The sequence below is a fragment of the Schistocerca piceifrons genome, chromosome 3 (genome assembly GCF_021461385.2).
Source record: "Schistocerca piceifrons isolate TAMUIC-IGC-003096 chromosome 3, iqSchPice1.1, whole genome shotgun sequence".
Classification (NCBI taxonomy): Eukaryota; Metazoa; Arthropoda; class Insecta; order Orthoptera; family Acrididae; genus Schistocerca; species Schistocerca piceifrons.
Genome location: NC_060140.1, coordinates 693,025,993 through 693,049,238, shown reverse-complemented (window position 1 = coordinate 693,049,238; position 23,246 = coordinate 693,025,993). Strand labels below are relative to the sequence as shown.

The 23,246-nt window shown below is 41.1% G+C and overlaps 1 pseudogene; it reads right to left on the bottom strand.

The window, feature by feature from the left end:
* LOC124788972 overlaps window positions 1-23,246 on the bottom strand; it is a 181,894-nt pseudogene that overhangs the window by 94,095 nt on the left and 64,553 nt on the right.

Here is a 23,246-nt window from a genome sequence, read left to right as displayed (position 1 = left end):
CATGCCCACTTTTCCATTCCCTCTTCTCCCTTCCACTCCCCATTATCTCCAATAAATTATAGCGCAGCACTAAAAATAAAAGAGCCTTTCAAAAATCTAGCATAAATGTGTTAATGGAAAATTAAAAACCCTATTCCCTTCCCTTTACTCACATCTCGAGCCAAACATAGCTTGTTATTAAAATGAAACACCCAACGGAAAATCCAAGATGGTGGAAATAGCCCAGTTGCGTTAGTGGGAAATAAAAAAGAAATCCTCCTTCCAACCAATCAGAGTGTACAGAGTGTAGTATATAAATGATGTGTTAAAACGGTGTCAAATTACACCCCTTCTCCCTCCCTCCTCTCTATCTCCTATCAATCAAAAGACATGCCACTCTCTCGGTTGTTAGTTTCTCCATGTCTGGATGATTATGATGCTGTATCGTAATTGATGTTCATTAAATGAAAATGCGCTCCAGATGCTCTTTTTAGAGCTTTATTAAGTTCACATGACCGGCTTTGGGCTTTATATTAGGCAATTATCAAGTGCACTTGAAAGTTGGCTGTAGAGAAGCAATAACTTTCAGATGAACTGCCGGTTTCGGCCTTTATATTATGTCATTATTAAGCGCATCTGAAAGTTACACTGTAGAGAAGCAGTCTTGCTTCTCTGCAGCATAACTTTCGGACGCACTTGATAGTTGTCTAATATAAACGCCGAAGTCGCTCGTGTGAACTTAATGAAGTTCTAAAGAAACAACTGGAGCGGCTTTTCATTAAATATCCCAAATGTGCCCCATAACCCTTCCCCCTCCCCCTGCTTTCCAGTCAGTCATGGTGTAGTATTAAAATTATGTGTGAAAATTGTTACATTATTTTTAAAAAATCAGGTTCACCAAAATCAGTTTTAAATTTTTTTTTATTACCGGTTCCGACATATCTTTTCTGTCATCATCGGGTCTGAAAGTTTAATAAACAGTCCAAGTCAAGGTGGTTGATACAAATATTATTTCATATAAACTCTGTTTTCCGTACATCACTGAAGCTTTAGACCGTACTTTGTACCATATTAACAAAAGTCCATGATCTCTACAACACTATGTGGCTTGCAAATTTGTGAAGATCATGAATTTCCTTTAATATGTTACAAACTATGTTCTAATGCTTTAGTGATGTATACGGTGTTTATACGAAATAATATGTGTATAAGCCACCTTGACTTTTGACGTTTGTTTATTAAACTTTCAGGTCCAATGAGGGCAGCAGAGATATGACTAAACAGATAATCAGTAAAAAGATTTACAAGCCATCTTGAACAATATAACAATTCTGATCGCCGCCCCCCCCTCCCCCACCCTCCACCCATCAACTGATACAGCGTCAAAACATACGTAGAAATTGTCACACGTGCAGTAAAAGGTTACGTAGCCCCAACTTGAAGATCAAAGATATTCGCTACTGCCTAGAAAGTCAAAGACATTCATTATTTATGGCATAAAAACGGTGTCAAGTTACGTTATTTACGTATACATACATACCTCTGACGAAATGTTAAAGTGATGCCAAGGCAAAGTTGTGCACTATTCAAGTAGGCACGTAGCTTTTACAAAAAAGTGATCTTGCTGCATTTAATACGTCAACTCAATGTGTACATAAACATACTCTGGTGTAATTTAAAAATGAATCCAAGGTCAATGCTATGCATTATTTTTGTACACACATACCGAATAGTGTCTTATCAGAGTACTCCTGGTCAATCAAACATGTTTCTGGAAAAATACATCCTCCTTACACTGAGTAGCATGTCGGCGTCCTACGACGTCAAAAGATTACTGATGAGTTATGACTGTCAAAACTTCTTATATACTCTTAGAGATCACTGATCAAGACGCCAGTCTTGGCTGAGATAAGCACAGCGTTAAATCTCTCGTACATGGAAATTCCTTGTTTCCCATTTAGTTGAAGGCATCGTATATAAAGCAGATTCGTGAATAACCTGCCGTAATATTTATTGAGAACTGTGTTTTTGTTTTTATTTCAATTCTCATGTTAATTAGAGACGATTTTAGTGTTCCTTCATCTTGACGCAAAGAATCGATAAAATGTGTAGGGCACTTCTGGAACTCTGTACGGTTCACGAGCGAATTACTTCTAGGTTCTTTCGCCAATCAATACAGTGGCTGAGTGTTGCAGTACATTTCCAACGCTTGCTCAGTATTCTTTGTGCTAAAATGGACTGAATAGTTCTGTTTTACACCTATATCATCGAATATGCTGCAGTCACAAGAAATCGAATACGTGTTTGCCTGAAAAGCTAAAATTACGTATCTTGCTGTTTCGAGTACTGCATTAGATTTAACTTGCCCCATCCATGTAACAATTTTAAGCGGAAAATATTCAATTGAACGCCAAGTACGGAGTGCTAGAGTCCACCGCAGAACATTTTTTTAAGTTGCTCCATAATAAGATTTGTTCTTTCCCGGACACTCGCATTTATGGCATTTGCCAGTAAATCTTTCGATCACTATTTTCTACTTTGTATTTGCTTTATTCGGAGTAACACATTTAGTGTCCTCTCTGCAACGATTGAGTACAAATTCATGTTGAGCTTTTGAAATCATGTAATCCTCTGCGAACCCAAGTACCATCACGAGCGGGATACAGAAGCCGAAAAGTCCATCATCAGCAACAGATTCCATTAGCTCATTTTTCTTTCCCCAACCAGCATTCTGTTATGCCGTCATTTGATGTAAAAGATGCATGCCCTTTAATTAGCGTTGAAATTCCTGGATAGCGCTCATGAAAACGAGTGAAATGCGCAATTTTTACTGAAATCGATCTCGTTGGCATTCTGTAGTCCTGACTCATCGACAAATCTTTCCTCATATACAGACGACTCTCGTATGACAATGGTTAGGTGTTTTCATATTGTATCAGAATCAATATGGAATCGTTGTATGCGAAAATAGGTTGACCAAATGGTTCATTCTTATGATATTCGAAACGAATAATGCAGACGTCACCGACATTTTTTTCTCACACTCATTATGTAATTACTCATCATCATCATGAGTTTCTTCTTCTCCTTCTTTTCCCTCGCCTAACACAATGACGAATAACAACTCACAGGGAATGTCGGTCGTATTTTTAGTACTCTGCATCCTAATGCTGAAACTTCCTCATTTTTCCTCTCGTCTTCTTCTTCTTCCTCTTTAACACCATTTTACTAAAATTTCGTCAAAGTTTCCAAATTGTTTCATTGAGCTACAAGTTTCAGTGATATATTACGCCATCGTCAGACCCCTTGACCGACCTGTAGGAAGATTCCCACCACTGGTTCAATCACAATAGGGGTCAACCTTCAATGACTGATATCCGTAAATGACGGCAATCACTTCAAACATCACCTTCCTTTTTATTAGGTCGCATTGTTCTCTGTTTATCTGTTCGGTATAAATTTTAAACTTCCAAATGAGCTAGAGACTTGAAATTTTAAACATAGCTCAAAACTCGATGACAATGCAATATTAACCCGCTTTCGTGTTGGTCTGTTCGCTAGGGATGGGGATGATGGTGAAAAAGATAATGCCAGATGTACGCTGCCCTGCAGACCTGGGGTGCTGTACGGGTCCTTCTACAGTTATATCTATACTCCGCAAGCCACGCTACACAGGGTGGTCCATTGATCGTGACCGGGCCAAAAATCTCACGAAATAAGCGCCAAACGAAAAAACTACAAAGGACGAAACTCGTCTAACTTGACTGGGGAAACCAGATGGCTCTATGGTTGGCCCGCTAGATGGCGGTGCCATAGGTCAAATGGATAACAATTGCGTTTTTTTTTAAATATGAACCCCCATTTTTAGTACATATTCGTGTAGTACGTAAAGAAATATGAATATTTTAGTTGGACCACTTTTTTCGCTTTGTGATAGATGACGTTGTAATAGTCACAGACATATGGCTCACAATTTTAGACGGACAGTTGGTAACAGGTAGGTTTTTTAAATTAAAATACAGAACGTAGGTACGCTGGAACTCACAATTTTAGACGGACAGTTGGTAACATAGGTTTTTTAAATTAAAATACAGAACGTAGGTACGTTGGAACATTTTATTCCTGTTGTTTCAATGTGATACATGAACCTTTGTGAACTTATCATTTTTGAGAACGCCGGCCGGGTTGGCCGAGCGGTTCTAGGAGCTACAGTCTGGAACCTCGCGACCGCTACGGTTGCAGGTTCGAATCTCGCCGCGGGCATGGATGTGTGTGATGTCCTTAGGTTAGTCAGGTTTAAGTAGTTCTAAGTTCTAGGGGACTGATGACCTCAGAAGTTAAGTCCCATAGTGCTCAGAGCCATTTGAAACATTTCTGAGAACGCATACTGTTACAGCGTGATTACCTGTAAATACAACATTAATGCAATAAATGCTCAGAATGATGTCCATCAATCTCAATGTACACTCCTGGAAATTGAAATAAGAACACCGTGAATTCATTGTCCCAGGAAGGGGAAACTTTATCGACACATTCCTGGGGTCAGATACATCACATGATCACACTGACAGAACCACAGGCACATAGACACAGGCAACAGAGCATGCACAATGTCGGCACTAGTACAGTGTATATCCACCTTTCGCAGCAATCCAGGCTGCTATTCTCCCATGGAGACGATCGTAGAGATGCTGGATGTAGTCCTGTGGAAAGGCTTGCCATGCCATTTCCACCTGGCGCCTCAGTTGGACCAGCGTTCGTGCTGGACGTGCAGACCGCGTGAGACGACGCTTCATCCAGTCCCAAACATGCTCAATGGGGGACAGATCCGGAGATCTTGCTGGCCAGGGTAGTTGACTTACACCTTCTAGAACACGTTGGGTGGCACGGGATACATGCGCACGTGCATTGTCCTGTTGGAACAGCAAGTTCCCTTGCCGGTCTAGGAATGGTAGAACGATGGGTTCGACGACGGTTTGGATGTACCGTGCACTATTCAGTGTCCCCTCGACGATCACCAGTGGTGTACGGCCAGTGTAGGAGATCGCTCCCCACACCATGATGCCGGGTGTTGGCCCTGTGTGCCTCGGTCGTATGCAGTCCTGATTGTGGCGCTCACCTGCACGGCGCCAAACACGCATACGACCATCATTGGCACCAAGGCAGAAGCGACTCTCATCGCTGAAGACGACACGTCTCCATTCGTCCCTCCATTCACGCCTGTCACGACACCACTGGAGGCGGGCTGTACGATGTTGGGGCGTGAGCGGAAGACGGCCTAACGGTGTGCGGGACCGTAGCCCAGCTTCATGGAGACGGTTGCGAATGGTCCTCGCCGATACCCCAGGAGTAACAGTGTCCCTAATTTGCTGGGAAGTGGCTGTGCGGTCCCCTAAGGCACTGCGTAGGATCCTACGGTCTTGGCGTGCATCCGTGCGTCGCTGCGGTCCGGTCCCAGGTCGACGGGCACGTGCACCTTCCGCCGACCACTGGCGACAACATCGATGTAGTGTGGAGACCTCACGCCCCACGTGTTGAGCAATTCGGCGGTACGTCCACCCGGCCTCCCGCATGCCCACTATACGCCCTCGCTCAAAGTCCGTCAACTGCACATACGGTTCACGTCCACGCTGTCGCGGCATGCTACCAGTGTTAAAGACTGCGATGAAGCTCCGTATGCCACGGCAAACTGGCTGACACTGACGGCGGCGGTGCACAAATGCTGCGCAGCTAGCGCCATTCGACGGCCAACACCGCGGTTCGTGGTGTGTCCGCTGTGCCGTGCGTGTGATCATTGCTTGTACAGCCCTCTCGCAGTGTCCGGAGCAAGTATGGTGGGTCTGACACACCGGTGTCAATGTGTTCTTTTTTCCATTTCCAGGGGTGTATTTGGAAATCCGTGTAACTACATTCCTCTCAACAGCGAGTAGTTCGCCTTCCGTAATGCTCGTACATGCACTGACAATGCGCTGACGCATGTTGTCAGGCGTTGTCGGTAGATCACGGTAGCAAATATCCTTCAACTTTCCCCACAGAAAGAAATCCGGGGACGTCAGATCCGGTGAACGTGCGGGCCATGGTATGGTGCTTCGACGACCAACCCACCTGTCACGAAATATGCTGTTCAATACCGCTTCAACCGAACGCGAGCCATGTGCCAGACATCCATCATGTTGGAAGAACATCGCCATTCTGTCATGCAGCTTAACATCTTGTAGTAACATCGGTAGAACATTACGTAGGAAATCAGCATATGTTGCACCGTTTAGGTTGCCATCGACAAAATGGGGACCAATTATCCTTCCGCCCATAATGCAGCACCATACATTAACCCGCCAAGGTCGCTGATGTTCCACTTCTCGCAGCCATCGCGGATTTTCCGTTACTCAATAGTGCATATTATGCCGGTTTACGTTGCCGCTGTTGGTGAATGACGCTTCGTCACTAAATAGAGCGCGTGCAAAAAATCTGTCATCGTCCCGTAATTTCTCTTGTGCCCACTGGCAGAACTGCACACGACGTTCAAAGTCATCACCATACAATTCCTGGAGCATATAAATATGATACGGGTGCAATCGATGTTGATGTAGCATTCTCAACACCGACGTTTTCGAGATTCCCGATTCTCACGCAATTTGTCTGCTACTTATGTGCGGATTAGCCGCGACAGCAGCTAAAACACGTGCTTGGGCATCATCGTTTGTTGCAGGTCGTGGTTGACGTTTCACATGTGGCTAAACACTTTCTATTTCCTTAAATAACGTAACTATCCGGCGAACGGTTCGGACACTTGGATGTTGTCGTCCAGGATACCGAGAAGCATACATAGCACACGCCCGTTGGGCATTTTGGTCACAGTAGCCATACATCAAAACGATATCGACCTTTCCCGAAATTGGTAAACGGTCCATTATAACACGGGTAATGTATCACGAAGCAAATATTGTCCTCACTGGCGGAATGTTACGAGACACCATGTACTTATACGTTTGTGACTATTACAGCGCCAACTATCACAAAGCGAAAAAAGTGGTCCAACTAATTCATTTTTCTTTACGTAGTACACGAATATGTAATAAGAAATGGGGGTTTCTATTTTAAAAAACGCAGCTGATATCCGTTTGACCTATGGCAGCGCCATCTAGCGGGCCAACCATAGCACCATCTGGTTTCCCCCTTCAAGCTAGAAGAGTTTCGTTCTTTGTAGTTTTTTCGTTTGACGCTTATTTCGTGAGATATTTGGCCCGGTCACTATCAGTGGACCACCCTGTATATGTACTGATGTGTGGTGCAAGGATCTTGTACGGCACTGTCACTAATCCCCTTTCCTGTTCCAGTCGTGAATGGTTCGCAGAAAGCTGTGAAGCCTCTGTGTGGGTTCGAGTCTAATTTCATCTTCCTGGACTGCTCACGAGATATACGTAGGAGAAATCAATGCATTGGCTGAAACTTCTAGATCTTTAACAGTAAACCACACTGTGATGCAGAACACCTCTCCCACAACCTCCGCCACTGGAGCTGGTTGAGGATCTCCGTGACGCTTTTGAGTTTAGTAAGTGAACATGCAAGAAAATGAGGAAATCTACTGCTCTACTTTGGATCTTCTGTCTGTCTTCTTTCAATCCTATCTGGTATGGATCACAGACTGAGGAGCAGCATTCAAGCGCCAGTCCAACGAGGGTTTTGTAACCGACCTCTTTTCTCGATGCATTAAATTTCCTCCGAAATATTCCGATGGATCTTAGTCTGGCATGTGCCTTAGCGGCGACTATTTTGTTCTCACCATCTTCTTGATCGTTCCTGATATTGTATGACTCCGGCTCTCTCAAAGGGACGAGAAAAATGTGGAGTTCATAAGTTCCACATTTTAAAGTAACTCTGTTCGAAATTTCCGCATCGCCTGTCTGGTTATGAAAATAGAAGTTACTATTTTTTAAAGTAATAATCGGTATGGAACTGTAGGCAAATGAGTTGAATAAGGCAGTTTCGTGCGGTTGATGAGATAAAAAAAAATGTTCAAAAGTGTGTGAAATCTTATGGGACTTAACTGCTAGGGTCATAAGTCCCTAAGCTAACACACTACCTAACCTAAATTGTCCTAAGGACACACACACACACACACACACACACACACACACACACACACACACACACACATACACACACACACGCCCGAGGGAGGACTCGAACCTCCGCCGGGACCAGCCGCACAGTCCATAACTGCAGCGCCTTGGACCGCTCGGCTAATCCCGCGTGGCTGATGAGATGAATTTAATGTAAGGTTAAATATAGCAGTTATACCAGAGCTTTTACCAGTCAAGCTAAACGTTAGACCACACTCGACGACGTCCATTGCGATACTGGCAGTATGTGCTGGGAGACTTGTTAATTTATCTAGAGTTCAGAAACTTTAAACAAAGATGACCATGCCTTTGTATGTTAGGTGAGTGATACGAATGTATTAATTCTGCTTCATAATAGAACTTTTAAAATATATCACTATTCACGGAGGAGGCAGAAAATTGCCGAAGCTAACAAACTAGTATATAACATTACACTTCCTCTTGTAATGGAATGTGAAACTGGTTTCCTTTCAGTCTGGAGGTTAAAAATCGTGCTTCCACACCTTTAAGACGTTTTGGAAAAAAATTATGGTAAACCCCTTTTTAGCATAATTTTCTAAGTAAATATTGGTGAACATGCGTGTTGGAAGGCTGTTTAAGCAGGTTTCTTCCCTTTCAAATACAGACGAAGTCCATATTTCCTATGTGGTCCTAAGTACAAACCCTTCCCTTCACAAAGTGCTGTTACTTTCATTATATGATTATGTCTTTGCATCTGAACCAATTTTAGCGAACAGCCTTCGCATCGTTTTTTGCCTTAACAGTACAAGTGGCTCCACTAGCTAGTCCTCTGAGCGGAGATAATGCAGCAAACATTAGAATGATAGGTAAAACTGAACGTGTTTTCGGAGTGGCTCTTATGCGCTCTCTGCAGAGCGGTCTTGCATTTGGAGCAGCTTGTAAAGCAATTTTACGAGCTTTTTCCGCAGCTGTTATGAGATTACAGCCAGGTGTCATACATTTAGTCTACTTCGGACTATTTTAATTATTTTGTTCGTTATATTCTCTGCTTTTTTACGCCTCATTTTAAGATTAGGCTCTAAGAAGGAGAGGAGGAAGGAGGGGCCACAATTTTTACACGTCGTTTTGATACTAGACTGTAACTGGATGGAGACTGGGAAGACGGCGAGGGGGATGGGGAAAGAATTGTTAATTCCCCATTAATACAATTGGGATAACTTCGCCCTCTTGGATTTTTATGGTTCGTTGGAGATAAGGAGGAGGGTATAAAGGGGAGGGGAGCGGAAAGGGGCGTATCAGCTTGTCCATTGCCGATAATTCCTCGGTGACCAGAGACCCTTAGCTGATTTGTCCTGTTGGTTGCCCCTAGCCTCACAAGGGCTTCATGGCATTTTGCAACAATCTCTGATCTCATTCCAGGGGCTAATAGAGATTTCAGATGTCCTACGCTGTGTGAATGAATATAGATGCTACGAATCTTGTAGCACCTACGTAGATTCTCCTCTGCACACACACTGGTAGCAAATATTTCCTCGTGGAGTATCATGGCAGCTTCATAGAGAAACTGCTCTCTATAGTCTCTAGGCTTTATCCCGTATACTCCGGCCTTCGTCTGTTTTTTGTCCGCCAGTAAACCAGAACGTGTCTCCTGAACAGTATCATGGTTCATTCGTCCACTGCTCCTTACTTCCAACTGTTACCTCGAGAGTTTTATTGAAGCAGCTGGAAGTTTTTGTATAGTTACCAGGCATTTCCCCGACGATTCCTATACCTGTCACTTTCACTGGTGCGGGATTATTGATATCCTAAAGGTTTCCAGTTTTTTCCAGTTTATAATGAATTATTACTCCGGAAAAGTAGTCATATTACCTAAAACTGGTGTCAGGTAGAGGAAACGGCACCATGCCATAATACCTTCAATAATTTAATTGCAACATCTGCCTTTATCAGTATAAATGGAAATGAGCGTTTGGCGTCATTGGCCTGGAGGCTCCTTGCGGGGCAGGTCCGGCAGCCTTGGCGCAGGTCTTATTACATTCGACGCCACATTGGGGGACCTGCGCGCCGGATGATGATGAAGACAACACAACACCCAATCTCTGAGCGGAGAAAATCCCCGACCCAGCTGGGAATCGTACCCGGGCCCGTAGGACGGCCATCCATCACGCTGACCACTCAGCTATCGGGGCGGACTTTATCAATATGAATACAGCAGATAAATAAATGTACAACTATATAGATTTGATTGATGCCCAAACGTGGTTGACTTTCACGTTAATAGTATCCACTCCCATGTTGGTCTATAAGAGTTGACAATTTATTGTATGATACGGCACCCAGTGTCTCATTGTGCTGACGTCATAGGTCTTTTGGCTCTCAGGGTAGTCTTTGTCTCTGATAATGAGTTCCACACCATACCAGAACGCTACAGCGTACCCGCCGAACATTGAGATCCATGATACTGCTTCGTTTATTCCGTTTATGAAATTCTTTCTCTTGCTAATGTTAAAGGCACCTTGGAGTTTCGCGCTGTACCTGAAACAACAAATATGTTCTATCCAAGTTGAAAGTACTTATCATTGGTTTTCTGGGAAGTAATAAATCGCAGAAGGTGGCACTCCCTCAAATTTCATTGTTGATTTATTTAAAGACATGTGTAAAAAGAATGCTCATACAAAAATAAAAAATAGTTCTATTTTCCTCATGTGATTGCAATAACATTGAGGTGGCGAACAATGTGTTTAATTTTATTTCTGAGACATAAGTTGGTTTTTAGCGATCCACTTGGTGTACATAGTTCCTCTACTGAACTCCGATCGTGGCGTCTGCGTTATAAAGTAATCACTCCTTATTTTAAGCTACTTACTGTCTAAAATGGAAATTGAAGAAGAACAAGAAGACTACTTGTTAAAAACCTTCTCAGTCACCATGATTTCAAGGAACGAAAATGCCCTGCATGAATTTGATACAGTAAGTTACGAATATGACCATAAACCTTTTTTGCAGAAAATTAAAACCACTGAACCAAACTCGGACCTAAACTATCCTTCACAAAAAAATAATAGTGTAAGTTACACATGAAAGTAACATATCAGATAACCAGTCAGGTATATAGCGTATGATTATGACTAAGGTAACAAAGTAAAATGAGTGGGTTTCGTAATATATACATGTGTAATAATCAACAAATAATTGAATAAGTAAACTTTAAAACACGTAGGATTACGATTTTATAAGGCTGTTACTTTACAGACACTATTTTGTGGAAATGGATTATGGATGGTAAACAGGAGGTAAGAAACACGTATTCAAGGTACAGAGATTAGATTTTTAAGAAGTGTGAAACATAATCAGAACCAAACTAAATATATGCAGCGTGAAACAAAAGTCATTTTCGTTTCATAGCGAAAAAACTATCAATGTGCAGTCCATTTAACAAAGCATGTAAATGTGGAGTAGTATTGGTATGGGCGGCCTGGCACACACTTCAAGTGGCCGCTTGTAGTCAGCACTGCAGTTGTCGCATTCCAAGATGGTGATGGTGGGAAATTAAAAACTATTCCGAATGGTGGTGGTGAGAAGAAATCGAAGAGTGTGGAAGAGAGAAATTTTAAAACGTCGAAGATGGAAGAATTATCCCAGTTGTGCTTTGCGAACCCTCTGGCATCACAACCCAGGCACCAGGTGTTAAAGTGAACAAACAATCAAAATTGATATGATCCATAGTGATGTGCTGTGTTAGGGAATCATGAGGACTGACTAGGAAACAATGTTGTTTGCTACTTAACACCGCCCACGCATTTTAAGGTAGAGATGCGAAGCAATAGTGTGTTATACCTGACACGTGATTGTCATTTAAGCAGCACCTAACAAAGACTGCAGCTAAATTGAGGATACGACATAATATTCTGCAGAAATTATGATGTATAACACTGAGTTCTGCATCTTCAGCCTTAAAATCATCTAGCTACTCAGTGATAGAATACAGTAGCCCTGTCTACATGAGCAGCAGCATCACAAAGCTATTGGGCATGGATGTGTGTAATGTTCTTAAATTACTTAGGTTTAAGTAGTTCTAAATCTAGGGGACTGATGACCTCTGATGTTAAGTCCCATAGTGCTTAGAGCCATTTGAACCACACAAAGCTAGTAGATGTGCAACTACATCAGACAACGAGAATTGTCGCTGGTACAATTAAGTCTACTGCAGTATTCTTGCTACCTGCCCTGAGCTGCATTCCACTACATAACCTAATGAGAAAGAAGGTTCCTATGAGAAACTACAAGAACAATCTGGTGCAACCAACAGCCGCACATTAATGAAGACATACCTGCTACGTGAATCAACAAAATCCTCTCCAGACAGCTCCAAATCAGAACAGTTAGCAACCTAATGAATCATAGCGTCAGTCTCCAGGAAGCTTGGCTGCAAAAGTGGTATAATAACACTCCACCAGAGCTCCATTGTCTTCTCCACATCAACAACAAACTGTGGGAACTGAATCTGTCCACAGGACATGGAGAAGACTCAGTTGGATCTGGACTAAATATGGGAGGATGGTGACCTGTTATGCAGATGGGGAACGACTACCACTGCAAAGATAGACTGCCAGATAAATCATTGAAGTCTGACCATAAAATATATAGCCTTGAAACCAATTGAACAGATATGTTCAGTTACCAGAAAACACATAATATGTCTATAAATTTGTATGCTACGTACTTCTTTTATTTGTACTTGTAAAATGATGTTGAAAACATGTATGTTTAATAGCAATAATATTTAACTAAAATGTAAAGACATTTACAATATTACAATACGTCCAACATCTGTGCCATATATCAAAAAATAAGTAAGCTTCACCTAACTAATGGGTAAAATGGCGTCATGTTCTAAATTACCTGATAGCCTGAATTTTGCTCCATGTTCAAAAGTATCCCAACAATCTCCACGTACCAAAGCATGCCAACAACTTAAATTATCTTTCGAAAAAAATATAAACGGTCTTACAGTATCTCTTCATCCAAAATATGTACATTTCATTGTCAGAAAACACACACACACAAAATACACAAATGCAAACAAGGTTTATGTCAAGTGCCTCCAATGACACATTCATTTCTAAAATGTCTGCCAACATGCATGAAAGGGTCAAGCTTTCAGTGTTCCACATCTAAAATGGACACATCAGAATTATGTCAGCTGTTGTTGTTGTGGTCTTCAGTCCTGAGACTGGTTTGATGCAGCTCTCCATCCTACTCTATCCTCTGCAAGCTGCTTCATCTCCCAGTACATAGTACAGCCTACATCCTTCTGAATCTGATTAGTGTATTCATCTCTTGGTCTCCCTCTACGATTTTTACTCTCCACGCTGCCCTCCAATACTAAATTGGTGATCCCTTAATGCCTCAGAACATGTCCTACTAACCGATCCCATCTTCTAGTCAAGTTATGCCACAAGCTCCTCTTCCGCCCAACTCTATTCAATAAATCGTCATTAGTTATGTAATCTACCCATCTGATCTTCAGCATTCTTCTGTAGCACCACATTTCGAAAGCATCTTTTCTCTTCTTGTCAAAACTATTGATCGTCCATGTTTCACTTCCATACATGGCTACGCTTCATACAAATACTTTCAGAAACGACTTCCTGACACTTAAATCTATAATGAATGTTAACAAATTTCTCTTCTTCAGAAACGCTTTCCTTGCCATTGCCAGTCTACATTTTATATCTTCTCTACTTCGACCATCATCAGTTATTTTGCTCCCCGAATAGCAAAACTCCTTTAGTACTTTAAGTGTCTCATTTCCTAATCTAATTCCCGCAGCATCACACGACTTAATTCGACTACATTCCATTATCCTCGTTTTGCTTTTGTTGATGTTCATCTTATACCCTCCTTTCAAGACACTGTCCATTCCGTTCAAGAGCTCTTCCAAGTCCTTTGCTGTCTCTGACAGAATTACAATGTCATCGGCGAACCTCAAAGTTTTTATTTCTTCTGCATGGATTTTAATACCACCTCCGAATTTTTCTTTTGTTTCCTTTACTGCTTGCTTAATATACAGATTTAATAACATCAGGGATAGGATACAATCCTGTCTCACCCCCTTCCCATCCACTGCGTCCCTCTCATGTCCCTCGACTCTTATAACTGCCATCTGCTTTCTCTACAAATTGCAAATAGCCTTTCGCTCCCTATATTTTACCCCTGCCACCTTCAGAATTTGAAAGAGAGTATTCCAGTCAACATTGTCAAAAGCTTTCATAAGTCTACAAATGCTAGAAATGTAGGTTTGGCTTTCCTTGATCTTTCTTTCAAGATAAGGCGTAGGGTAAGTATTGCCTCACGTGTTCCAACATTTCTACGGAATCCAAACTGATCTTCCCCGAGGTCGGCTTCTACCAGTTTTTTCCATTCGTGTGTAAAGAATTCGCGTTAGTATTTTGCAGCTGTGACTTATTAAACTGATAGTTCGGTAATTTTCACATCTGTCAACACCTACTTTCTTTGGGATTGGAATTATTATATTCTTCTTGTAATCTGAGGGAATTTCGCCTGTCTCATACATTTTGCTCACCAGATGGTAGAGTTTTCTCAGGGCTGGCTCTCCCAAGGCTGTCAGTAGTTCTAATGGAATGTTGTCTACTCCCCGCTGCCTTGTTTCGACATAGGTCTTTCAGTGCTCTATCAAACTCTTCACGCAGTATCACATCTCCCATTTCATCTTCATGTGCGTCCTCTTCCATTGCCACAGCATTAGCTTCAAGTACATCGCTCTGTATAGATCCTCTATACACTCCTTCCACCTTTCTGCTTTCCCTTCTTTGCTCGGAACTGAGTTTTCATCTGAGCTCTTGATATTGATACAAGTGGTTCTCTTTTCTCCAAAGGTCGCTCTAATTTTCCTGTGGGCAGTATCTATCTTAACCCTAGTGAGATAAGCCTCTACGTCCTTACATTTGCTCTTTCGCCATCTCTGCTTAGCCATTATGCACTTCCTGTCGATCTCATTTTTGAGACGTTTGTATTCCTTTTTGCCTGCTTCATTTGCTGCGTTTTTGTATTTTATCCTTTCATCAATTACATTCAGTATCTCTTCCGTTACCCAAGGGTTTCTGCTAGCCCTGGTCTTTTTACCTAGTTGATCCTCTGCTGCCTTCACTATTTCATTCCTCAAAGCTACCCCTTCTTCTTCTACTGTATTTCTTTCTCTCTTCTTGTCAATTTTTCCCTTGTGCTCTCCCTGAAGCTCTGGTTTAGTCAGTGTATCCAGGTCCCATCTCCTTAAATTCCCACATTTTTGCAGTTTCTTCAGTTTTATCCTACAGTTCATAACCAATAGATTGTGGTCAGAGTCCACATCTGCCCCTGGAAATGCCTTAGAATTTAAAACCTGGTTCCGAAATCTCTGTCTTACCATTATACAATCAATCTGATACCTTCCATGTGTACAACCTTCTTTAACGATTCTTGAACCAAGTGTAAGCTATGATTAAGTTATGCTCTGTGAAAAATTCTACCAGGTGGCTTACTCTTTCATTTCTTAACCCCACTCCATATTCACCTGCTACGTTTCCTTCTCTTCCTCTTCCTACTATCGAATTCCAGTCACTCATGACTATTAAATTTTCGTCTCCCTTCACTATCTGATTAATTTCTTTTATCTCATCATACATTTCTTCAATTTCTTCGTCATCTGCAGAGCTAGTTGGCATATAAACTTGTACTACTGTAACAGACTTGGGCATCGTGTCTATCTTGGCCACAATAAGGCGTTCACTATGCTGAGTGCAGTAGCTTACCCGCACTCCTATTTTTTATTCATTATTAAACCTACTCCTGCATTACCCCTACTTGATTTTGTGTTTATAACACTGTAGTCACCTGACCAGAAGTCTTGTTCCTCCTGCCAGGGAACTTCGCTAATTCCCACTATATCTAACTTTAACCTATCCATTTCCCTTTTTAAATTTTCTAACCTACCTGTCCGATTAAGGGATCTGACATTCCTCGCTCCAGTCCGTAGAACGCCAGTTTTCTTTCTCCTGATAACGATGTCCTCTCGAGTAGTCCCCGCCCAGAGATTCGAATGGGGGAGTATTTTACCTCCGGAATATTTTACCCAAGAGGACGCCATTATCATTTAACCATATAGTAAAGCTGCGTGCCCTCGGGAAAAATTACGGCTGTAGTTTCCCCTTGCTTTCAGCCGTTCGCAGTACCAGCACAGCAAGGCCGTTTTGGTTAGTGTTACAAGGCCAGATCAGTCAGTCATCCAGACTGTTGCCCCTCTTCAGGAACCACACGTTTGTCTGGCGTCTCAACAGATACCCCTCCGTTGTGGTTGAACCTAGGGTATGGCTATCGGTATCTCTGAGGCACGCAAGCCTCCCCACCAGTGGCAAGGCCGATCTTTTATGTGGGAGTCAGCTACAAGAACATTATTTAAACCAAGTGCCACATCATTTTTATCATTTATAATATCTTGCTGGGGTCGAAACTGACTGAGCATATAATTGCTCGAAACACCTGGTAGTTATAATAATATGCTAAGCAGGTACGCCAAGAGAGTTGACACAAGCAAATAGGCGGTCTAAATTACTAGTACTGAAAGAGTGCACTTTTTGTCTAACTTACAGTTGATACCTAAATTGTGATTTTGGACGCTCTTATCAATTGCCACTATGCTATTTCAACTTCCGAATAGTCCTGTAACAGTACCAAACATACGCTACAGGCAATGCAGTAATATTTGTCAGTTGATCCTAGGCCTAAGTGAGATTTTTACTGATAGTAAAAGTACAGGATATTACTGATCAAAAATACATAAGCACACACACAGTATTTATGTCATTGTTATTACCACATTTTAAAATGTTTGCATTGTTGTTCTGTAAAACAGAAGTAAGTTAAAATAATATCTCATTTATTGAAAGAGAGAAGTTGTTATGTAACATACACTTAAAACCGAAATATAACTTGATTTAGGAATCAAGTGGCACAATGATATTTTCGTTTCTGAATAATTTATTTTATTGCTATACAGGAGTGCAAAACATGTGCAGTGAAAATGATGTGCTAATCAGACAGCTGACAAGACATCTTAGGCCTAAATGAGGCTCTGCTCATAAAAGAACCTGTTCAAACACCATTTTATGGGGCAAGAATAAAATGCATCAACAAAATAATAATTGATTTTATTGCCTGAGTAATACAGCCTTACTTTTTATTAGTTTTGATATTGGACACACCTCCGGTAGCATGTTTATTCACCAATCTTACATTTTCAGACTGTTTAACACAACAAACTGTTCTGAAAGTGATTCTTTTTGTCTAGTTCTTTAATGTGTCATGTCATTTACACTGCATATTCTCGTGATACAAAGCTATAACTTCCTAATGGTCCAAATACGAAATGTAAACACAAGCCAAGCAAAATGATGGACAAGGTTCCACACAAAGAGAACAGTTCTATATCACGAAAATACGATCCCTGCTCCTATATCAAATTATTTATCGAAATATGTTAGCTTTTTGAGTACAAACACACACACAGGGTGTTTACCATAATACACAAGTATAATTATAGACATCTGACCATGAATAAAAATTCGATCTTTGCACCAAACTAAATTTTCCTGTTTTATTTATGAAGATACACCAATATTTCAATAGCAAAAAATCACATTTTACTACTTTTGTAACTTACTTGTACCGTAAGATTTAATGGAAATACACATTGCTTACATATTGGGACTAGCGATTTCACTTACAGGTTCCACAGCACTTTCTGATCACCTTGGTTTGATTTTTTTACAACACTTTAAAGACAACAAAAATTATCTGTATTGTTTATCAAACTACATTACGAATTTTTCTAGCATTACAAAACATTTATGCACTACTCCAAGTATAAATTTCAGCTTAAGTGGACTTGATAAGGAGGAGAGCTTGATGATTCCATTACATTTTAAAGAAGCCAAATAATTTTCTGTATTATTTAACAAAACACACATGGCACCATGAATCTAATTTACAGGTTAAAGTGCACTTATAAAGGACTAGTTGTGCTGTCAAGAAGTGCAGCCTGCTTGACACTTCAGTGAAACAGGGTATTGAACTGTAATATGCATTTGTATTAGCAAGAAATCGGGACTACTATGATACCCACTTTCAACTACTTTTCAAAGGCAGTCAAACATTACAGGTACATGCTGGGGAATTATTTTTGTCTTTAAGTGCACATTTCTCATCTACTGCTGAAAGGGCTACCTTATGCTGTCACATAATGGAGACTCCATGACAGTTTTTCACAAAACATTGCTATGTGACAACAAAATTATAACCAACTGCCCCATCACATCATTAGTGTCAAGCTGTATATATTGTTTTAAAAATGTTGCAAACAATTAAATTATTGCATTAGTGCCATATGTGTGTTGTACTCAAAATCTATACATGCTGTGATAAATCGTATAGACACTTTTCCTTTGGTGCAAAGACATAATTTTCGTTCATGATGACAGATTTGTAATTAAACATATGAATTACGATAAACAACCTGTGTGTCTTGCACTCGAAGTCCTTACGTATTTTGGTGTGTTGGATCTTTCCTGTGTTTTATTTTACTATGTTCTGATCGCACTCTGTACATGGAAGATTACAAAGCTATATTTGCATATGATGAAAAAATGTCGTTTAAGTGATGCAGCAAGTTAAGGATCTCACCAAAACACATTTTTATAGTAAAGTTTGTTGTCTAAGGTGTCTAGAAATGTAATATTGGTGAATAAAGACGCTGCCACGGATGTGATCAATATAAACTTAATAAAAAGTAAAGCTGTATTACTAAGTCAGTAATATTTATTATTACTATTATTTCACTGATGCATTATCTTCTTCCCCCCAAAATGGTGCTTGGTCGGATTCTTTTTTGGTGCATAGCTTCGTTTAGGCCTAAGATGACATGTCATCTGCCTGCTTATGCTTTATTTTTTTTGCCACATGCGTTTTTCCATGTATATAACAATAATGTACATTTTATTTAGGCACTAAAATAGCGATGTGGTGCCTAATTTGAGGAACAATAGTCATGTTTCAGGTATCAAGTGTATGTTGCTAAATGATTTATCTCCTCGAGTAGCTGCCATATTATTTTAAGTAACAGGTGTTTTATAGAACAATAATACAGACATTTTAGATGTGATAATAACGTTGATGTAACCAATGTGTGTGTGTGTGTGTGTGTGTGTGTGTGTGTGTGTGTGTGTGTGTGTGTGTGTGTGTGTGTGTGGTTGTGTGTGTGTGTGTGTGCACTTACATATTTTTGGTAAATAATATGGCGTTTTATACTACCTGTAACAAAATTTCATTTAGGTGTAGGAGCTAGTGTTAAATTTATTGCTCTGCTTAAAATATGTGTTTTCAACTATTGTTGAAGAAGTTAATTGTGGAAATGGAAATGTGACTGTACAATTATATTTTAGCCATCAGGTGTAAGTTACACATTAGCTGCATTCATTTAGTAGCTAACAGTTGTATAACAGCAATAAAGACCATCTATTTATGTCAATCGTCATTGGTTGCCTGCTTAACATATTATTGTAACCAACAAGTGTTTCTTTTTCAGTTACAGGTTTGGACATGTTAATTGTTTAACACAGTATCATTTTAGATTTGGTAATAACATTGTGACACTTGATGTAAATACTGTATAAATGTGTGCATGCGCGCGCGCGCGCGCGCGCGTGTGTGTGTGTGTGTGTGTGTCTGTGTGTGTGTGTGTGTGTGTTTGTGTGTGTGTGTATGACTGTGGGTATGTGAGTATGAGTGAATATGTTGGTGACATACAGGATCTGTTAAAAAGTAATGCCTCCAAACTTTTTGTGAGAAAACTCTTAGAGATTTTTAAATAAAATAAATGTACTACATAATTATTCTTTATGTCTCTATATTTACTTTTCAATGTAGCCACCCTGCTAATGAACACATTTCTCCCATTTAGAGACCAGTTTGTTGATCCCCATCATTGTAGGATATTCTGCTTTGTTAGCAGAGCCACAACCTCAATTCTGTCTGCATTGTTTTATCACTATCAAAGCGAAGCTGTAGATAGTGTTCTCTAAGTGTTGGAAACAGATGGAAATTGGATGGAGCCAAGTCAGGACTGTATGGAGTATGGTCGATATCAGTGAACCCAAGGGTTGGACTGTTGCAGATATCAAACCATGCATGGTGTGACACTATTATGCTTAAGTAGAGGATGCTCTGTATGTGGATAAACTCATAGAAATGTAAATTCGATTAGAGCACTCCTTTTTATGTACAAAAATAGGTAGGTTAAACAGTCTCTTGTTAACACTACATTTAAGAGCCTTCTAGCAGCAGAGGGCTGCAGATGTATAGAGCTGAAAAACAAAAATGTGCGGAGTCAGTAACGTTTGTTTTATGTAAAAAGTCTTAAGAGTTTTTACATAAAAGATTCGGAGGTATTACTGTTCTGCATGCCTCGTATTTCTCATGTACTTTTTAAAAACTATGATACTTTAAGTTACACTCTTTATGTATTTTGACAAATATTTTAGATGTATTTAAAAAAACTGAGATAAATTTAGTGTATGTGCTTTTGTTTTACCGATAAATAGTACATTATGTCTGTACTACCAGTAAGATAGTCTCATTTAGGACTAGGAGGAATATTGAGATATTATGGTTTGGGGGTGGTAATAATATTAAAATGAACATTGTGTGTGATCACAAACTTATGATAAATGAACAGACAGTTAGAGACGAAAATATTTAATTTCAGGTGCAATTTTACTTACACCAAGTAATGTACATTGAGTGTACCAAGCACACTGACAAGGGTACCAACGTATCAATAATTCAGATGAAGTTTACATGTTTTTGATGAATAATGCAGATGTGGAAATACTTCTGCACTGCCACATCTTTATCTTTTTTTGCTAAATAATTCAGATCGTTTGGATAATTTGGGACATGGCGTCTGGATTGTGATGTCAGACGGCCTATAAAGCAGAAGTGAGCTAGTTCTGGCAGCTTCGAGTTTTTAAAATTTTTTGGGCTATTTTAAACTTGGCCAAAAGGGCTAGTCTTGTCATCTTTAACGTCCCCTCATTGCTAACTCTTTTTTTTTTTTTTTTTTTACTTCTCGCCACCACCACTATTTTAGGCAGTTCTGAATTTGTCTCCACTGCCATCTGAGAATTTGGTGACTGCAGCGCCAACAGCATGTATTTCGGCAGCGGCAGCGTCAGTTACCAGTGGCCGCTTCACCTGAGCGTTTGGTTACCCATAGCTTTACCATTATGTGGTAACAAAATAATTCGCAGATGAGTTTTGTCGTGTGGATGACTTAAGTTGGAAATTTTCATTTCTGAACAAACTGCCTATTGGCTTCTGTCTCGGGTTCTTCGGCCGACGTTCATCTAATGATTTTTCTTACGTTTCGCCAGCACGAGTGGCTGGCATTGTCAAAGCTTCACCCTCCATTGCCGGTGGTGAACTGGAGCCGAGCTCGCGGCCGCAGACTATATGTACCTGGCCCGCCAACGTCCGAGGGCTTCTCCGCGGTCATTTCCGGTGCGGTTCTCCTCTTGCTACCTGCGACGGTCGTTCGCTGCAGTACGGGAAGCCAGGATCCGTTGACCTTAAGGCTTTCCTCTTTCTTGTTCAAACTGTTGTGTTTTTGTATTTCTACAGCTTCTCTGAACAAGCGCGTGTGATAGTGCTTCTCTACAGCCAGAACTTCCGTGTCGGCGAATTTTATTACGTGGTCGGTCTCATTCAGTGCGTGCTCTACCACGGCCGATTTCTCCACCTGCCCCAACCTGCAATGTCGCTTATGCTCTTTGATCCTGGTGTTAATGGATCGTCCAGTCATTCCGACATAAACTTTTCCGCATGTGCATGGTATACGGTATATTCCCGACATTGCAAGTGGGTCTCTTTTCTCCTTCGCCGATCTAAGACACTCTTTGATCTTCCTTGTCGGTTTGAAAATCGTCTTTACGCCATGTTTGCGCAATGTACGGCCGATTCTGTCCGTCACTTTGGGAATGTATGGCAGAAAGGCCGTACCCGACATTTCTTTTTCTGGTTCCTTACTTCGCCGAGTGTTTGGCTCTGTTACACTTCTAATGTAATTTGTGGAGTACCCATTGCTCCTCAGAACAGTTTCCAGGTGTCGCATTTCTCGTTTGAGGTGTTGCGGCTCACATATTCGTCCTGCTCTCGTTACGAGCGTATTAATCATGCCTCTTTTCTGGCTCGAGTGGTGGTTTGACAGTTTGTGCAGGTATTGGTCCGTGTGTGTCGGTTTTCGAAACACGCTGTGTCCCAGGTTTTCGCCGTCCCTTGTGACCAGCACATCAAGAAATGGCAGTTTCTTGTCTTTTTCTACTTCCATGGTAAATGTTATGTTGGCATGGAGCTCTGTACGCTAACGTCTTGATGACACCCCGCTTCTGTTGTGGGTGGTGGTTCGAATCCCGGTGCAAATAACGGTCCGTGTGCGTGGGTATACTGAGTGGCCCAAAGCTAGTGGACAGAGCTAGAAATATTTGCGAACCTGAGTTGCTCGACGCTGAGATGGAACATCTCCACAATGCACTAATGAAGAACGGATATTCGGCCGCCGAAATAAAACGTGCGTTGAGGCAGCCACGCAGAAATCATACTGACGTACAGGCTACTGCAAAAGCTAAGGTTTTCCTGCCGTTTGTTAAAAATGTAACGGAAAGAATAGGGAGGATCTTGACGAAGCGGAATATTACCGTAATTTACAAGCCCACCAGGAAGATACAGGAATACCTTAAGCCTGCCAAGGAATCTCGCAAACCACTGGAAAAAGCTGGAGTGTATAGGATCCCATGCAGCTGTGGTGATGTTTATGTGGGTACCACTAAAAGAACTGTTTCTAAACGTTTGGAAGAGCATAAGGGAAATTGCAGAAGAGGAGAAACGGAACGATCAGCTGTTGCGGAGCATGCTTTCCAGCCAGGGAACCACAATATTCGTTTCGAGGAGACGCAAGTACTAGCGGCCGCAAGCGGATATTACGAAAGGCTCCACAGGGAGGCAATCGAAATCGCTAAACACTCAAATAATTTCAACCGTAAGGAGGAGGGTGTGAAATTAAACGGCATATGGATG